The sequence below is a fragment of the Astyanax mexicanus genome, chromosome 13, assembly GCF_023375975.1.
Source record: "Astyanax mexicanus isolate ESR-SI-001 chromosome 13, AstMex3_surface, whole genome shotgun sequence".
NCBI lineage: Eukaryota > Metazoa > Chordata > Actinopteri > Characiformes > Acestrorhamphidae > Astyanax > Astyanax mexicanus.
Window position 1 is genome coordinate 51,347,501 of NC_064420.1, and position 18,275 is coordinate 51,365,775.

At 37.5% G+C, this 18,275-nt stretch overlaps 1 protein-coding gene across 2 annotated transcripts in view; it reads left to right on the plus strand.

Annotated features, from left to right (window-relative positions):
- The window catches only part of zmp:0000000926 (ataxin-1-like), a 50,382-nt gene that overhangs the window by 14,254 nt on the left and 17,853 nt on the right, over window positions 1–18,275 (plus strand). Inside the window, exon 1 of one of the 2 annotated variants that reach the window (XM_022665592.2) lies at window positions 11,874–12,028. The exons of the other annotated variant lie outside the window; for it this stretch is intronic. The gene's annotated coding sequence lies outside the window, so the exon portion shown is untranslated. Of the gene's footprint in view, window positions 1–11,873; window positions 12,029–18,275 lie in introns of those variants that run through there. 2 annotated transcript variants of the gene reach the window in all.

Genomic DNA, 18,275 nt, shown 5'->3' on the forward strand with positions numbered 1-18,275 from the left:
TATAGAATCACTAGAATTAAAACAGAGTGATTAATAAGCTTGATAAGACAAACACACACACAACCTGCCCCACTTAACCTCTGTGTGTGTGTGTGTGTGTGTGTGTGTGTGTGTGACTTGGCACACTGTGGCTGTAATGCTGGCAGGATTATGGTGGCCGAAAGCAGGTCAACGATCTGATCGTAGGACACACACACTCTCTCTCACACACACACACACACACACACACTACTTAATTCAGGCTGCTTTCCACCAAAATAGCAGGTGTGAAGGTTCTGTCCAATCAAAAGCACTGGTCTCGGATCAGCCGATCCAAGTTTATAGAGTCAGACTATCATCACCCATTAAACAATAGAAGAAGAAAAAGAAGAGGTGTTGTGCTGAAATCTGATTACAATGCAGGTGATTGTGTATCTACTGTAACTGTAGATTAATTACAGAGCAGTATGGGTACAACAGATTACAGTGCTGGTGATTCTGTATCTACTGTAACTGTAGATTAATTACAGAGCAGTACGGGTACAACAGATTACAGTGCTGGTGATTCTGTATCCACTGTAACTGTAGATTAATTACAGAGCAGTACGGGTACAACAGATTACAGTGCTGGTGATTCTGTATCTACTGTAACTGTAGATTAATTACAGAGCAGTACGGGTACAACAGATTACAGTGCTGGTGATTCTGTATCTACTGTAACTGTAGATTAATTACAGAGCAGTACGGGTACAACAGATTACAGTGCTGGTGATTCTGTATCTACTGTAACTGTAGATTAATTACAGAGCAGTACGGGTACAACAGATTACGGTGCTGGTGATTCTGTATCTACTGTAACTGTAGATTAATTACAGAGCAGTACGGGTACAACAGATTACAGTGCTGGTGATTCTGTATCTACTGTAACTGTAGATTAATTACAGAGCAGTACGGGTACAACAGATTACGGCACTGGTGATTCTGTATCTACTGTAACTGTAGATTAATTACAGAGCAGTACGGGTACAACAGATTACGGTGCTGGTGATTCTGTATCTACTGTAACTGTAGATTCATTACAGAGCAGTATGGGTACAATAGATTACAGTGCTGGTGATTCTGTATCTACTGTAACTGTAGATTAATTACAGAGCAGTACGGGTACAACAGATTACAGTGCTGGTGATTCTGTATCTACTGTAACTGTAGATTAATTACAGAGCAGTACGGGTACAACAGATTACGGTGCTGGTGATTCTGTATCTACTGTAACTGTAGATTAATTACAGAGCAGTACAGGTACAACAGATTACGGTGCTGGTGATTCTGTATCTACTGTAACTGTAGATTAATTACAGAGCATATTCTGTCTATTTCTTTTATTTTATCTATTTAATGTGTGGTATATTTTTTGGAATTAAAAGACATTATAAAAGTAAAAAATAATTTTAAGCATGAGACCCTTTTTAACTTTTATATCTGTTCTTTAACTGATTATAGCATTTTATGTCATTTTTAATATAATATTCATGATATAGTATATTATTGTCATGACAGTTCTGAATAGCTGGCTAATGAGAATAAACTGACTCATAACAGAAATCAGAAAGCTTCTATTTGTGTGTGTGTGTGTGTGTGTGTGTGTGTGTGTGTGACTCTCTCGCTGTATCTGAATCCACCCACTGTGTTGAATACTAATCTGAAGACGAGGTTCTGGAGCCGAAACTGAAACTTTACTCATCTTTCAAAATGTCACTGAAACAATACAAACCCTCATAGACCTTAAACTGCTTCTCCAAAGGTCACCATCTCCAACCACGCATCACCATTTATCACCATCCATCACCACTTATCACTATACATCACCACCAATCACCATCTATCACTGTACATCACCACCAATCACCATCTCCCATAATCCATCACCACCTATCACTATACATTACAATACATCACCATTTCCCATAATCCATCACCACTTATCACTATACATTACCATCCATCACCTTCTTCCACCATCCATCACCACCTTTCACTATACATCACCATCCCTTACTGCCTTTTACTATACATTACCATTCAACACCATATCCCACCATCCATCACCACCTTTTACTATACATTACCATTCAACACCATGTCCCATCATCCATCATCACCTATCACTATACATTACTATCCATGACCATATCCCACCATCCATCACCACCACCTCCATCCATCTTAATTTATTACCATTTGTCACCATCTGCCACCTCATCACCTTTCACTATACATTACCATCCATCACCACCTTTGACTACACATCACCACCCTACACCACCTATCACTATACATCACCATCCTACACCACCTATCACTATACATTACCATCCATCACCACCTTTAACTACACATCACCATCCATCACCGCCTATTACTATACATCACCATCCTACACCACCTTTAACTACACATCACCATCCATCACCGCCTATTACTATACATTACCATACATCACAATTTACCATCAAAATTGCCATCAACCACCATACAACAGTTATCACAGTCCACCATCGCCATTCATCACTATCCTTCTGTCTCTCACCATCCATCACTATTTATCACCATCCTGTCTCTCACTATATCCAACCATACATCACAATTTTCTCACCATCAATCACCATTCATCACCATTCCTCAAAATCTATTACCACCTCTCACCACCTATCACTATTCATCACCATCATACTAGTGTAGAACCTAAAATTACTCAGTTTTAAACATTTAGTGTCTACTTTAAAATATTCAGTATAAATTATTCAGTATGTACTACAACTTATTTAATATTTATTCAATATCGATTACACATCACTCATTTTTCAGTATCCTCTATGAATGATTCAGTACATACTGTGAATGAGTCCGTATGAATCATGCAGTATGAATTATTCAGTATCGCCATTGATTATTCAGTATGAACTTCTATCAAGCGTGCAGCGTCTACTATAAATAATTCAGTATACAGTATGAATTACTCAGTATGTATTTTAGAGAATCTACTGTGAATTATTGAGGTGTATAAATAGTTTATTGTCTGATATTAATGATTTAGGTATTTAAACGCTTGATTTTATTATGAAAGGTGTAAAGAGCGAGTGATCAGTGGTGTTATTGTTGTGTGTGGTGCAGAGTGCTGGTGTAATAGTGAGGTTGTGGTGAAGGCCAGGCGTGCGAGAGATCTCCGGGTGCAGGAGGGTCTGGGATGCAATTAGCCGAGTCATATTTTTAACTGATACTGCAGGAAGAAGCTTAGGCAGCATTGCAGCCCTATTTATACCTGCAGGCTTTTCAGCCATAACTGTACTAAGCCTGCTTTAGAGCAGCAGCAGCAGCAGCAGCGGGATTCACTACAGATTAGCAATGCAATACCCTGCTCTCTCTACCTCTCTCTCTCTACCGCTACCTCTCTCTCTCTACCTCTCTCTACCTCTCTCTCTCTACCTCTCTCTCTCTCTACCTCTACCTCTCTCTACCTCTCTCTACCTCTCTCTCTCTCTCTCTACCGCTACCTCTCTCTCTACCTCTCTCTACCTCTCTCTCTCTCTCTCTCTACCGCTACCTCTCTCTCTACCTCTCTCTACCTCTCTCTACCTCTCTCTCTCTCTCTCTCTCTCTACCGCTACCTCTCTCTCTACCTCTCTCTACCTCTCTCTACCTCTCTCTCTCTCTCTCTCTCTCTCTCTACATCTCTCTCTCTCTCTACCTCTCTCTCTCTCTACCTCTCACGAGTGTCCTTTCTGTACTCTAAGAGAGAACGTGTTTCATGCTTTTATGCACTGTTTTTAGATTGCACCCTCTTTTTACACTTTTACAAACTGTTCTTAAAAAACATTTCCTGTAACTTTTACACCCCAGGTTTTTATCTTTGGTTTTAGATAAACTAGGAGCCAAAGGTAAAAGTGCCAGCAGATCAATTTTATCCTTGGCCAATCAAATATGGCAATTTATATGAGCAGGAAGAACAAAATTGGACAAAAAGTAGACTGTGATGCTGTTGGTTGGTTGGTTGGTTAGAGCAAGGATAAAAATAGATTTTAACTATTATAAAGGCATGAACGACCTGGATGCTTTCATGCTAATATGGTGCTTTGGGGAGGCTTTTTAATGTCTTGGTGTGTTTTAATTTATTTTACTGTATTAATTTTTCAATCCACTTTTGGAATTGTTTAATGTTTTGACTGGGTTTTGACTGGGTTCTAAAAAAGAACGTTAAAAGTAAAAAAAAAAGTCTCTCTCCTTACCTCTCTCTCTCTCTACCTCTCTCTCTTTACCTCTCACGAGTGTCCTTTCTGTACTCTGAGAGAGAAAGTGTTCCCTGCTGTTTTTAGATTGCACCCTCTTTTTACACTTTTACTGTTCTTAGGAATTTTGCTGTTACTTTTACACCGCAGGTTTTTATCTTTGGTTTTAGATAAACTAGGAGCCAAGGGTAAAAGTGCCAGCTGATCAGTTTTATCCTTGGTCAATCAAAGATGGCAATTTCCTTAAACAGAAAGAACAAAATAGAACAAAAAGCAGACTGTGATGCTGTGCTAATCTTCCTGAGAATGGTTAGAGCTAGGATAAAAATAGATTTTAACTATTATAAAAGCATGAACGACCTGGATGCTTTCATGCTAATCTGGTGCTTTGGGGAGGCTTTTTAATGTCTTGGAGTGTTTTAATTTATTTTACTGTATTAATTTTTCAATCCATTTTTGGGATTGTTTAATCTGTCATATTGACTTGTTTTGACTGGGTTTTAAAAAAGAACGTTAAAAGTAAAAAAAAAAAGTCTCTCTCTCTCTCTACCTCACACGAGTGTCCTTTCTGTACTCTGAGAAAGTGTTTCATGCTTTTATGCACTGTTTTTAGATTGCACCCTCTTTTTACACTTTTACTGTTCTTATAATTTTTTTCTGTTACTTTTACACCCCAGGTTTTTATCTTTGGTTTTAGATAAACTAGGAGCCAAGGGTAAAAGTGCCAGCTGATCAGTTTTATCCTTGGTCAATCAAAGATGGCAATTTCCTTAAACAGAAAGAACAAAATAGAACAAAAAGCAGACTGTGATGCTGTGCTAATCTTCCTGAGAATGGTTAGAGCTAGGATAAAAATAGATTTTAACTATTATAAAAGCATGAGGGTGAGCTCTTTTTTGCACCTGATCTACAGTAAACTGTACTCTATTTTATGGTGTAATTTTATTTTATTTATTTTATTACAGAAATTTCTTTCAATCTATTTTAAGATTGTTTTATCTGTCATATTGACTTGTTTTTGACTGAGTTCTAATAAATGACTTTAAAAGTCAAAGTCTCTCTCCCTCTCTCTCTCTCTCTCTCTCTCTCTCTCTCTCTCTCTTTTTCTCTTTAGCTTTTCCTGAATGGAAACATCAGTTTCTGCTCTTTTCCAGTGAGCTGAATTATAATGTAGCCTAGCGCGCTACACAACGGCTGCTGCTGCTAATCGCTAACCAGCTGTAGGCTCTCTAGTGGTTGCTAGGGTGTTGCTGTGTGGTTGATGATATGGTGTCCCAGGTTGGTGCTGTAGAATGCTCTCTAGTGGTTGCTAGGGTGTTGCTGTGTGGTTGATGATATGGTGTCCCAGGTTGGTGCTGTAGAATGCTCTCTAGTGGTTGCTAGGGTGTTGCTGTGTGGTTGATATGGTATCCCAGGTTGGTGCTGTAGGATGCTCTCTAGTGGTTGCTAGGGTGTTGCTGTGTGGTTGATGATATGGTGTCCCAGGTCGGTGCTGTAGAATGCTCTCTAGTGGTTGCTAGGGTGTTGCTGTGTGGTTGATGATATGGTGTCCCAGGTCGGTGCTGTAGAATGCTCTCTAGTGGTTGCTAGGGTGTTGCTGTGTGGTTGATATGGTATCCCAGGTTGGTGCTGTAGAAGGCTCTCTAGTGGTTGCTAGGGTGTTGCTGTGTGGTTGATGATATGGTGTCTCAGGTCGGTGCTGTAGAATGCTCTCTAGTGGTTGCTATGGTGTTGCTGTGTGGTTGATATGGTATCCCAGGTTGGTGCTGTAGGATGCTCTCTAGTGGTTGCTAGGGTGTTGCTGTGTGGTTGATATGGTATCCCAGGTTGGTGCTGTAGGATGCTCTCTAGTGGTTGCTAGGGTGTTGCTGTGTGGTTGATGATATGGTGTCCCAGGTCGGTGCTGTAGAATGCTCTCTAGTGGTTGCTAGGGTGTTGCTGTGTGGTTGATATGGTGTCCCAGGTCGGTGCTGTAGGAGGACCTCTAGTGGTTGCTAAGGTGTTGCTGTGTGGTTGATGATATGGTATCCCAGGGTCAGTGCTGTAGGATGCTCTCTAGTGGTTGCTAGGGTGCTGCTGTGTGGTTGATATGGTATCCCAGGTTGGTGCTATGGTGTGTAAGTTCTTTACATGGTTAGATTATATGAACAAAAGTATTGGGACACCTGCTCGTTTATTGTATCTTTGTATCTGCTTTTGTTGGAGCAACTGCTTCTAATGTCTAAAGAAAACTTTCTACTAGTAATGCTGATTAGTCTAAAGAGAGAAATATTCAATTACCTTTCAGTATTTATTTTTTTTATTATTGGTTTTAAACATTTGCTTTTTTACAGAATCATCACTATAATCACATGTTTAAAAATAACATTTTTATTAGTTGTTTTATCTCAGTATTGGATTTATGTAGAAATGGTTCATTTGTTGCCAAACTATCACTTGCTAATGTATTCTATAAAGTACAATGTGCCTCTTAACACATGCTGGTGTGTGTGTGTGTGTGTGTGTGTGTGTGTGTGTGTGTGTGTGTGTGTGTGTGTGTAGAAAGGGAATAGAAAGATAAAGACGCTAAACATGCTTGTGTCACACATAAACACACACACACACACACACACACACACTGGGCCTTAGTAACAGCTCTTGAGTCATAAGCTGTTCTACAACTGGGATCAGAGAGAGAGAGAGAGAGAGAGAGAGAGAGAGAGAGAGATGGATGGAGATAGATAGATAGATCTTCAGCGAGTTCTTTGCCATGAGGTGGCATATTGAATATCCAGTGGACAGTACAAGAGTATTAAACACAAAACACCTCATTTAACAGCTCTGCTCCCCCATTTCTACAGTGCTTCCCTATTAAAATATTGGTGCCACTTTAAAATAAGACTACCTTTATAAAGGGTTTATAAATTGTTTACAATTCGTTTATTAATGGTTACTAATTAGGTTGTAAATGCCTTACAAATCATTAATAACCAGTTATAATGCATACGTAGAAAGGGCAACAATGACCTGTTGTTTGGCAAATAGTGAACCCACAGCCGTCTATACTGTTGCCCTTTCTACGTATGTGTTATAACTGATTATTAATGATTTTTAAGGCATTTAGAACCTAATTAGTAACCATTAATAAACTAATTGTAAACCATTTATAAACATTTTATAAAGGTAGTCTTATTGTAAAGTTACTTTATTTCAGTAATTCAGTTGTAAATGTGAAACTCATATATTATATAGATGTATTAAACACAGACTGATCTATTTTAAGAGTTTATTTCTTTTATTGTTGATGATTATGAAGCTTACAGCCAATAAAAAAAACTCAATTGACCAATTGGTACTTGGTACTCAGTGTTGGCAGTGTGCCAAGTCCTGCTGAAAAATGAAATCCGCATCTCTATAAAGTTATCAGCAGAGGGAAGCATGAAGTGCTGTAAGAATTTCTGATTTGTAAAGTTACTTTATTACTGAAATAAAGTAAATTTTCAATGAAATTATATGTTTTTACATGCACTAGTATAGTATAGTGTATAATCTATACTGTATATAATACAGATCATAAATATATATATATATAAGCAGTGTAAAGTTCATCACCTGCAGAGCAGATAAACAGTAATGATTAATATTACTGCAACATTCAAACTAATCGTCCCTCTTATTCACCACTTCCTCCTGTCCCGTGTGTGTGTGTGTGTGTGTGTGTGTGTTGCTGAGTCAGGCAGATCTCGTGGCTCCTGAGGGAAACGTGATCAGCTCCGAGAAAAATAGCTGCACACAGAAAAAACCAATCACACACACACACACACAAACACACACATTGTACACTTTTTCTCTATTATGCATCGTTAAACAAAATAATAAATTCTTTAACACTCGTCACTCGTTATTATACACTACTATACATTATATACTTCGAATATATTATATATATTATATATATTATATGTTATATATATTATATGTATTATATATATTCATACACACTTCGGTACACTACTATTCACTACTATGTAATAATAACCATACACCTATAAACACAGTTATATATTCTTAAACACTGTTGAAATGTTATTCTATATATGTCATTATATAGTCGTTTGGTTATTTAAACTATTATTCACTATTATATCTTCATCTAAGTTTATACAGTATGTGATTAATGTGATGTTTGAGAAGGTCTGGTGCTGAGTGAATGAAGAGAGAATTACAGTGATCTGGGAGAGATGTGATCAATGTGATGTTTGACAAGGTGTCTAGTGTTTGGTAACAGGAGAATAACAGTGATGTGTGGGAGATGTGATTAATGTGATGTTTAAGAATGATGTGTTTTCAGCAAAGAGAGAATTACATTGATTTGGGTGAAATGTTATGAATGTGATATCCACATTAAAACGAGTTTTAAGATATTTGCAGTAACTGTAGTGAGTAATAATGATAGTGTATTATATTTTCTAATTGTGTTTATCACATGGATATGTCAGTGGTATCACAGTGTACTGACAGTGTTATGTCTGTAGTGATATTTCATGGTTATACTAGCACTATGACTGGTAAAATTACATGGCTACGTCTGTGTTGTCTGTAGTGATATTACATGGTTATGTCAGTGGTGATTTTACATGGTTATGTCAGTGTTATTTCAGTGGTGATATTTCATGGTTGAGTGTTATGTCAGTGTTGATATTACATGGTTATGTCAGTGGTGATATTACATGGTTATGTCAGTGTTGATATTACATGGTTATGTCAGTGGTGATTTTACATGGTTATGTCAGTGTTGATATTACATGGTTATGTCAGTGGTGATATTACATGGTTATGTCAGTGTTGATATTACATGGTTATGTCAGTGGTGATATTACATGGTTATGTCAGTGTTGATATTACATGGTTATGTCAGTGGTGATATTACATGGTTATGTCAGTGGTGATTTTACATGGTTATGTCAGTGTTATTTCAGTGGTGATATTTCATGGTTGAGTGTTATGTCAGTGGTGATATTACATGCTAAGTCACTATAATATTGCCACTGGCATAGCACAGGCTTACCCACGTAACATCACCACTGACATAACAGTCAACCATGTAATATCAACACTGACATAAACATGTAATATTACCACTGACATAACACTGACATAAACAAGTAATATCAGCATTATGTCAGTGTTGATATTACATGGTTATTTAAGTGTTGATATTACATGGTTATGTCAGTGTTGATATTACATGGTTATGTCAGTGTTGATATTACATGCTTATGTCAGTGGTGATATTACATGGTTATGTCAGTGTTGATATTACATGGTTATGTCAGTGGTGATATTACATGGTTATGTCAGTGTTGATATTACATGGTTATGTCAGTGGTGATATTACATGGTTATGTCAGTGGTGATATTGCATGGTTATGTCAGTGGTGATTTTACATGGTTATGTCAGTGTTATTTCAGTGGTGATATTTCATGGTTGAGTGTTATGTCAGTGGTGATATTACATGCTAAGTCACTATAATATTGCCACTGGCATAGCACAGGCTTACCCACGTAACATCACCACTGACATAACAGTCAACCATGTAATATCAACACTGACATAAACATGTAATATTACCACTGACATAACACTGACATAAACAAGTAATATCAGCATTATGTCAGTGTTGATATTACATGGTTATTTAAGTGTTGATATTACATGGTTATGTCAGTGTTGATATTACATGGTTATTTAAGTGTTGATATTACATGGTTATGTCAGTGTTGATATTACATGGTTATGTCAGTGGTGATATTACATGGTTATGTCAGTGGTGATATTACATGGTTATGTCAGTGGTGATTTTACATGGTTATGTCAGTGTTATTTCAGTGGTGATATTTCATGGTTGAGTGTTATGTCAGTGGTGATATTACATGCTAAGTCACTATAATATTGCCACTGGCATAGCACAGGCTTACCCATGTAACATCACCACTGACATAACAGTCAACCATGTAATATCAACACTGACATAAACATGTAATATTACCACTGACATAACACTGACATAAAAAAGTAATATCAGCATTATGTCAGTGTTGATATTACATGGTTATTTAAGTGGTGATATTACATGGTTATGTCAGTGTTGATATTACATAGTTATGTCAGTGTTGATATTACATGGTTATGTCAGTGTTAATATAACATGGTTATGTCAGTGTTAATATAACATGGTTATGTCAGTGGTGATATTACATAGTTATGTCAGTGTTGGTATTACATGGTTATGACAGTGTTGATATTACATAGTTATGTCAGTGTTGATATTACATGGTTATGTCAGTGTTAATATAACATGGTTATGTCAGTGTTGATATTACACGGTTATATAAGTGTTGATATTACATGGTTGTGTCAGTGTTATGTCAGTGGTGATATTACATGATTATGTCAATGTTATTACAGTGTTATGTCAGTGTTGTGAACAGTGTTAATGTTTTTATATCCGTTTTTATATTTGTTTTGTTTTGTTTGGTGTTTTTCTGCGCAAATCTGTGATCTGCTTTAACAACCACTTGTTAGACTTACTCACTGTGTGTGTGTGTGTGTGTGTGAGTGTGTGTGAGTGTGTGTGTGTATTAGTGTGTGTGTGTGTGTTATTCATAATCAGATTTGTAAGTTTCAGTTTGATCAATAGCTCAGTTATATTTCCCTCATTTTAGTCACTTTAGGATTAAATTGATTAGTAATAAATGATTCTGCTGTTTGTGGAGATAAATTGATTTTATTGAGAATTATTAGATATTTAGAGGGGGTTAGTTCCAGTATGAATCAGTTTTAGAGCTGTGCTGTAATCCAGGGTGTTTTACTGGAAAGTGAAGCGAATGTTGATCTGATTGATGTGATGAATCACTCGTATTTTCACTTTCAGCTCAGGTGATTCATTTATCACTCATTAACATCTCATAACTCTGATATTTTCTGAGTTTAATATTAATTATTTATTCTAAATTCCAAATAAAAATATTCTCATTTAGAGCATTTATTTACAGAAAATGAGAAATGGCTGAAATAACAAAAAAGATGCAGAGCTTTCAGACCTCAAATAATACAAAGAAAACAAGTTCATATTCATAAAGTTTTAAGAGTTCAGAAATAATCAATATTTGGTGGAATAATCCTGGTTTTTAATCACAGTTTTTTTCATGCATCTTGGCATCATGTTCTCCTCCACCAGTCTTACACACTGCTTTTGGATAACTTTATGCTGCTTTACTCCTGGTGTAAAAATTCAAGCAGTTCAGTTTGGTGGTTTGTGATGTATATAGGTAGTGTGTGTGTGTGTGTGACCATACGTCCTCACAAGTGTGTGTGTGTGTGTGTGTGTGTGAGTAAGACGAGTGGGCGAAAGCAGCAACTGGTCTGCTGGTGTGTGCTGTTGCATAGCAGACATGCCTCACACTGCAAGATATTACTCACTTCCTTAGCCTTATGTGTACTCACACACACTCTCACACACACTCTCTCTCACACACACACACACACACACATATGCTCACACACACACTTTTTCGCTCGCTCTCAGCATGTTGTGACTGTGCTCGGCGGTTCTGTGCGCTGCTGAGCTGAAGTCCTGAGTGTGTGAGAGTGTGTGTGAGGGCCGGGCACGCGAGGGTGCTCGAGTGTGTGTGTGTGTGTGTGTGTGTGTGTGTGTGTGTGTGTGAGTGTGTGTGCTCTGGAGGATGACAGTGATCAGCTGGATGATGACTCTGCCCACTCACAGGTCAGTCACATGGCGCGCGGACGGGTGAATGGGTCCAGCAGGTACCTGAGTGTGTGTGTGTGTGTGTGTGTGTGTGTGTGTGGAGCTCAGGAGGAGAGATGAGCAGTAAATGTTTAATGAGGAGAGATGATGATGATGATGATGATGATGATGATGATGATGATGATGAATAGGGGATGAAGATATCTCAGTCTATATAAAGATATGCGAGTGTGTGTGTGTGTGTGTGTGTGTGTGCGTGTGTGTAGATGATGAGAAGTTTAGATGGGGATTTTTGGTGTATCTGTAAGAATTAAGGATGCACTGAATATTTGGCAACCCAATTTTAACACTGATTATTTTGTATCCGATATGAATTATTCAGGATCTACTTTGAATAATTGAGTATCCAATATTAATTACTAACTGTACACTATAAATTATACAGAATCAACCTGGAAGTATATATATATAGTATATATCACGTATTCCTCCTCCACCAGTCTTACACACTGCTTTTGGATAACTTTATGCTGCTTTACTCCTGGTGTAAAAATTCAAGCAGTTCAGTTTGGTGGTTTGATGGTTTGTGATCATCCATCTTCCTCTTGATTATATTCCAGAGGTTTTAATTTGGTATATATATATATATATATATTTACTATAACTATTTAGTATCCACTATGAATTATAAACCGTCTGAGTAAATCTGAGGTATTAGTAATTAGTATTCACTATGAATTACTTGTTACTCAATATAAATGTTTCATCATCTACCATTCATTTCTTATTGAAGTATATATTTCTTATTCATTATCATTATTTTACAATAACTATTACATACTAATAAATACTGTATGTATTTATTGATTTATATACAGCACCAGTCAAAAGTTTGGACACACCTCTTCTCATTTAATGTGTTTTCTTTCTCTTTTTTATGATTTTTTACTTTGTAAATTTAGTATTGAAAGAACACCTTTGGAATTATTTGAATGAAAAGGCAAAATGATTTTGCAAATAACAATGACCTTTTGGGTGTTTTAAGGCATATTGTACTTTATTGGTACACTCTAACAAAAAATATTTAAAAAAATTATAAAATATAAAAAAGTTCCCCCTAAATTTTACAGAAGGTTAAAGGCAAAAATGTTGACAGCATTACGTGAAAATATGAAGAAACTTATAAAATAAAAATAAAATAAAAAACACTTTATTAGATGTTAATCTAAACAGATTTCTCTCCTGAAAACTGTTTATTTTGGTAAGAAAAGTGTTTTCATTTATTTACAGTAAGCTTAGATTCCTAAATTTCTCCAGCACTAAGGCTGGAGCATTAGCATTGGCGGCTAACCGCTAGTGCTAGCAGCTAATGCCGCCGGGTGATATTAGCTAACGTTTCGTCTCTCGTTGTTTGTTTTAACACGGTAAACACACAGACTACAGTCTGATATACTCACCTCTGAACAGTGAAAGAGCTAGCACTTAGCGCTGTGGTTAGCGGCTAATGCTAATGCTGCTCCAGCCTTAGTGCTGGAGAACTAAACTGAAACTCCTGTATAACTCTGTACTTCAGTGGAGTGGCTTTACTGCTCCTTAATACCTGACTGATAGAATTCATACATAAGGAGCACCGGATTATAAGCAGCTCTGATGATTGTGGAGAAAATTAAAGGATTTTAAGTGGAGCTTATAGTCCAGAAAATACGACACTCTAAATTACCTAGAAAAATGTAATGTAATTGATGTAGGGGTGAAACGATTACTCGAGTAATTCGAGTTACTTGATTAAAAAATTTATTGAGTAATTTTATTTGAGTTGTTTAGTGTTGATACAAGAAATCCTTGTTGAAAATAATTTAAATTAATTTAATAAAGTACTTATTATTTAATTATTATTATTCCTTTATTTATTTCTATTTGCAGTTTGGAAATGTATGTTATCTAAAAAAGGAAATCAACTGGTCATTCATTATTAAGTGAAATGTCTTGTTTTCTCTTGTGTATTTTTAATTACTTTTTAAGCAAACAAATGTTTTAACCGATTACGCGATTAATCGAATCGATTTTTCAGTAGAGTACTCGATTACTTAAATAATCGATAGCTGCAGCCCTAAATTGATGCGGTATGTATGGCGGTTGTATGTATGACTGTGCGTAAATGTATGTATGACTGTGTACCCAGATATGGATTGTAGTTCTCCAGGTGGACGGTGGTTTCTGTTTGAGAGTACGCTGTGCGCAATTGGCTGCTGCTTCTCACTGATGTGTGGATGGTTGTATGTAAAAAGAAATGTGGTTGTAAAGCGTCCTTAGGTTTCTAGAAAGGCACTATTTCAGGGTAACTTCATTCAATTCATTCATATTTCCATTCATTTACTTGCTTATAATTCCCTTTAAGAGCCAGAGGTGCTCTGACTTTGGCAGATTGCTATTTTAAGGGCGCAGTAATGGTGGACAGTAGAGTTGATTTGGGTGTTGTATCTGGTGGATCAGTATGACAGGCTTGTTTACGTTATAGTTTGGGTAGATGATGTTATTATTATCACCTGTTGTGCTGTTGTGAGGAGGTGTGTGTGAGCAGTAGTGTGTGGGCGGGACAGCAGGACCTTTTCATCTCTATAACTACACCGTAACACACACACACACACACACTCACACACACACAGTTCATCAATAAGAGAGCATGCAGCTCGGCGGTGCTGCTGTCTGTATCTGACTAATAGCCGTATTGATTTACTGCTCTGGTTCTCTGTGCTGAGCTTCTAATGAACCGGGATTTAAAGGCGGGACTGATCTCAGGACAGTCCGACTCTGCCAATCACACTGCTTTACTCTACTCCACAAACTTACTCAACTCACAGCATCGTCATGGCGATGTGCGCCTGCACAATAATCACATCGCAGGACGTGCAATTTCACTTTCAGGCAATTAAATATAACACATCATGTTGCAACAATGTTTTGATTCTTGACACAAGAAGAAGAAGTAGATACACAGCGCTGTCTCTGTGTCTGTGTGAGTGACAGGCTTCTGCTGCCTGAGAAGTACGAGGGGGAGGGGCAGGAGTAAACACGAAGTAACCACACGCATGGCCTCCATCATCTACATGGTTGGGCACGTGCTCGTAAACATGAGCACGTGTTTAAAGCTGTGCTTCTCAGTCCAGCACAGTTTAGCAGCGCAGATATTTCCAGTTACAGCTGAATTCACACTTTTAATCCCAGAAAAACAAACACTCTTATTTACCTTTTAAAAAGACATTTAAATGCTAATTAAAGGGCTGATTACTGTTGTTTTGTCGGTGCTGACTCAGCTCTTGATTGGTCTGGAAGCTGCGAGAAGGCTGGTAATGTCATGGGCCCTGCATTGTTAAATATCGTGATGTATTTTGTCAAAGAAAGAACATTTGCAATGTAAAATTTTTCCAATATATTGCAGCCATAGTCTGTATATGCTTTTTGTTTTTTTCTTATTTATCATACTTACATTTTTCAGGTTATTAAAAAAAAACTTTAATATTGAACAAATATAACCTAAATGATGTAAAACATGGTGGTGGTAGTGTTGTGACAGTCTGGAGCTGCTGGATATAACTTGCTGTAACTGATGGAAGCAGGAATTCTGCTGTTTATCAGAAAATCCTGAAGGAGAATCAGAATCCGGCCATCTGTTCCTTACTGACCTCAAGCTCAGGAGTACTTGGGTTCTGCAGCAGGACAACGACCCAAATCACACAAACAACAAGTTCACTGTCTCTGAATGGATTAAAAATAAATAAATTAATATTAAATATTAAAATAAACTAAATGAAGGTTTTGGAGGGTCTAGTTAAAGTCTGATTGAGATGCTGTGGATGGTTTATGCTGGAATATTTAGTAGTGAGTAGTGAAGTTTCACGACTACACTTGTTGCAAAGGTGCTAATTCCTATCACGGTACTATATATATATATATATATATATAGATGTGTGAGTGTGTGTGTGAGTGATACTGAAAGAGAGATTGACAAGCAACACAAAATTGCTCAATGTATGAATCATCATATATCGTGTGTGTTTGTGTGTATAGAGTGTGTGTGTGTGTGTGCACTGACATTTTAACCACCATCTATATATGGCTCCTTTGTTTGCTGATGCAGCATCACCAACCTCTTGTGAGTGTGTGTGAGTTTAAGTGTGTGCGTGTGTGTGTGTGTGTGTGTGTGTGTGTGTGTGTGTTTGTGTGTGTTTGTAATAGTAAACTCATTCTGAGAGCAGGTCGAGTATTTTAACCACTGTACTGTACCTTTAAAGAGCCACTAATCCATAAACCATATTTTTTCATTAATAGCTGAAATATTTATATTTGAATTAATACAATATATCAGTCCTGTTTAAAATTGTATAAACATTTCCTAAACATCTTTAAAAAACACTTTTGTTGTGATAATTTCTGCCTCTATAGAGCCCTCTCAGGTTTAACTCTGCTATAGTCGAGGTTGATGCAAATCAGTCAGTCAAAAATACCATCACTGCTCAGGTCCAATCAGATCTCCCTCCTGCCCCGCCCCTAAACCCATACATCACTTAGTTCCATTTCCCAAACTACTCCTCCCATTTTTTTCCAGCATTTTTGTTTATTTGAGCTGAGGATGGGGTTTCAGCTAAAATCAGGAAGTTAAGTTATTTTCTATTGACCTTTACTAACCAGTACTGACTTTTACAAATGTATACTGACCTTTACTGACCAGTACTGACCAGTACTGACCTTTACTGACCAGTACTGACCTTTACTAACCTCTATCATGTTGTACTCACCTGTACTGACTTTCACTGACCTACACTGGCCTTTACCAGCCTGTACTGACCTTTGCTGACATCAACCAATCCTATACTCTCTAGTACTGACCTGTACTGACCTCTGCTGACTGTACTGAACTTTAGTGACCTTTAAGGATCTGTATTGATTGATACTGACCTGTACTGTCCTGTATCATCTTGTATCCTGTACTGAATTGTACTGTCCTTTACTGTTCTGTAAATCTTGTACTGTCCTGTATCATCTTGTACTCTCCTGTACTGTCCTGTATCATCTTGTATCCTGTACTGAATTGTACTGACCTGTACTGTCCTGTACTGTCCTGTATCATCATGTACTGTCCTGCACTGTCCTGTATCATCCTGTACTGACCTTTACTGTCCTGTACTGTCCTTTATCATCCTGTACTGACCTGTACTGTCCTGTACTGACGTGTACTGTCCTGTAACATCTTGTACTGACCTATACTGTCTTGTATCACCCTATACTGTCCTGTACTGACCTGTTCTGTCCTGTATCATCCTGTACTGTCCTGTTCTGTCCTGTATCATCCTGTACTGACCTTTACTGTCCTGTACTGTTCTGTACTGTCCTGTATCATCCTGTACTGACCTTTACTGTCCTGTACTGTCCTTTATCATCCTGTACTGACCTGTACTGTCCTGTACTGACGTGTACTGTCCTGTAACATCTTGTACTGACCTATACTGTCTTGTATCACCCTATACTGTCCTGTACTGACCTGTTTTGTCCTGTATCATCCTGTACTGTCCTGTTCTGTCCTGTATCATCCTGTACTGATCTTTACTGTCCTGTACTGTTCTGTACTGTCCTGTAATATCCTGTACTGACCTTTACTGACCTGTACTGTCCTTTATCATCCTGTACTGTCCTGTACTGACGTGTACTGTCCTGTAACATCTTGTACTGACCTTTACTGTCCTGTACTGACGTGTACTGTCCTGTAACATCTTGTACTGACCTATATATATATATATATATATACTGGCCTTTAACAATCCTACACTATCCTTTACTGTCCTGTACTGACCTGAAATGACCCGTACTGATGTTATTAGTGCTCAGTTCTGGATATTAATGTTATTATAACTTCATACTGAACATCATTGTTATTGTGAAATGTTAATGTGATTGTAGTGTAGGATGTGATATTTGGTGAAATGGGTATATTGTGTGTTTTGACAGTTTCTCATTCAGACTGAAACTGAACACACTGATCTGTGAAAATGTCAAAGCTAGATTTGATCAACATCGAGTGTGTGTGTGTGTGTGTGTGTGTGTGTGTGTGTGTGTGTGTGTGAGTGGCAGGTGTGGTAAACTGTGAAAGTGAAAGCGTGTTATGGCTCCGTGGGGACTGGTGATATCTGATGTAATTTACTGGCTTTATAGCTTTTAGAAAAGTGCTGTCAATTCACTGTACACACACACACACACACTCTCACACACA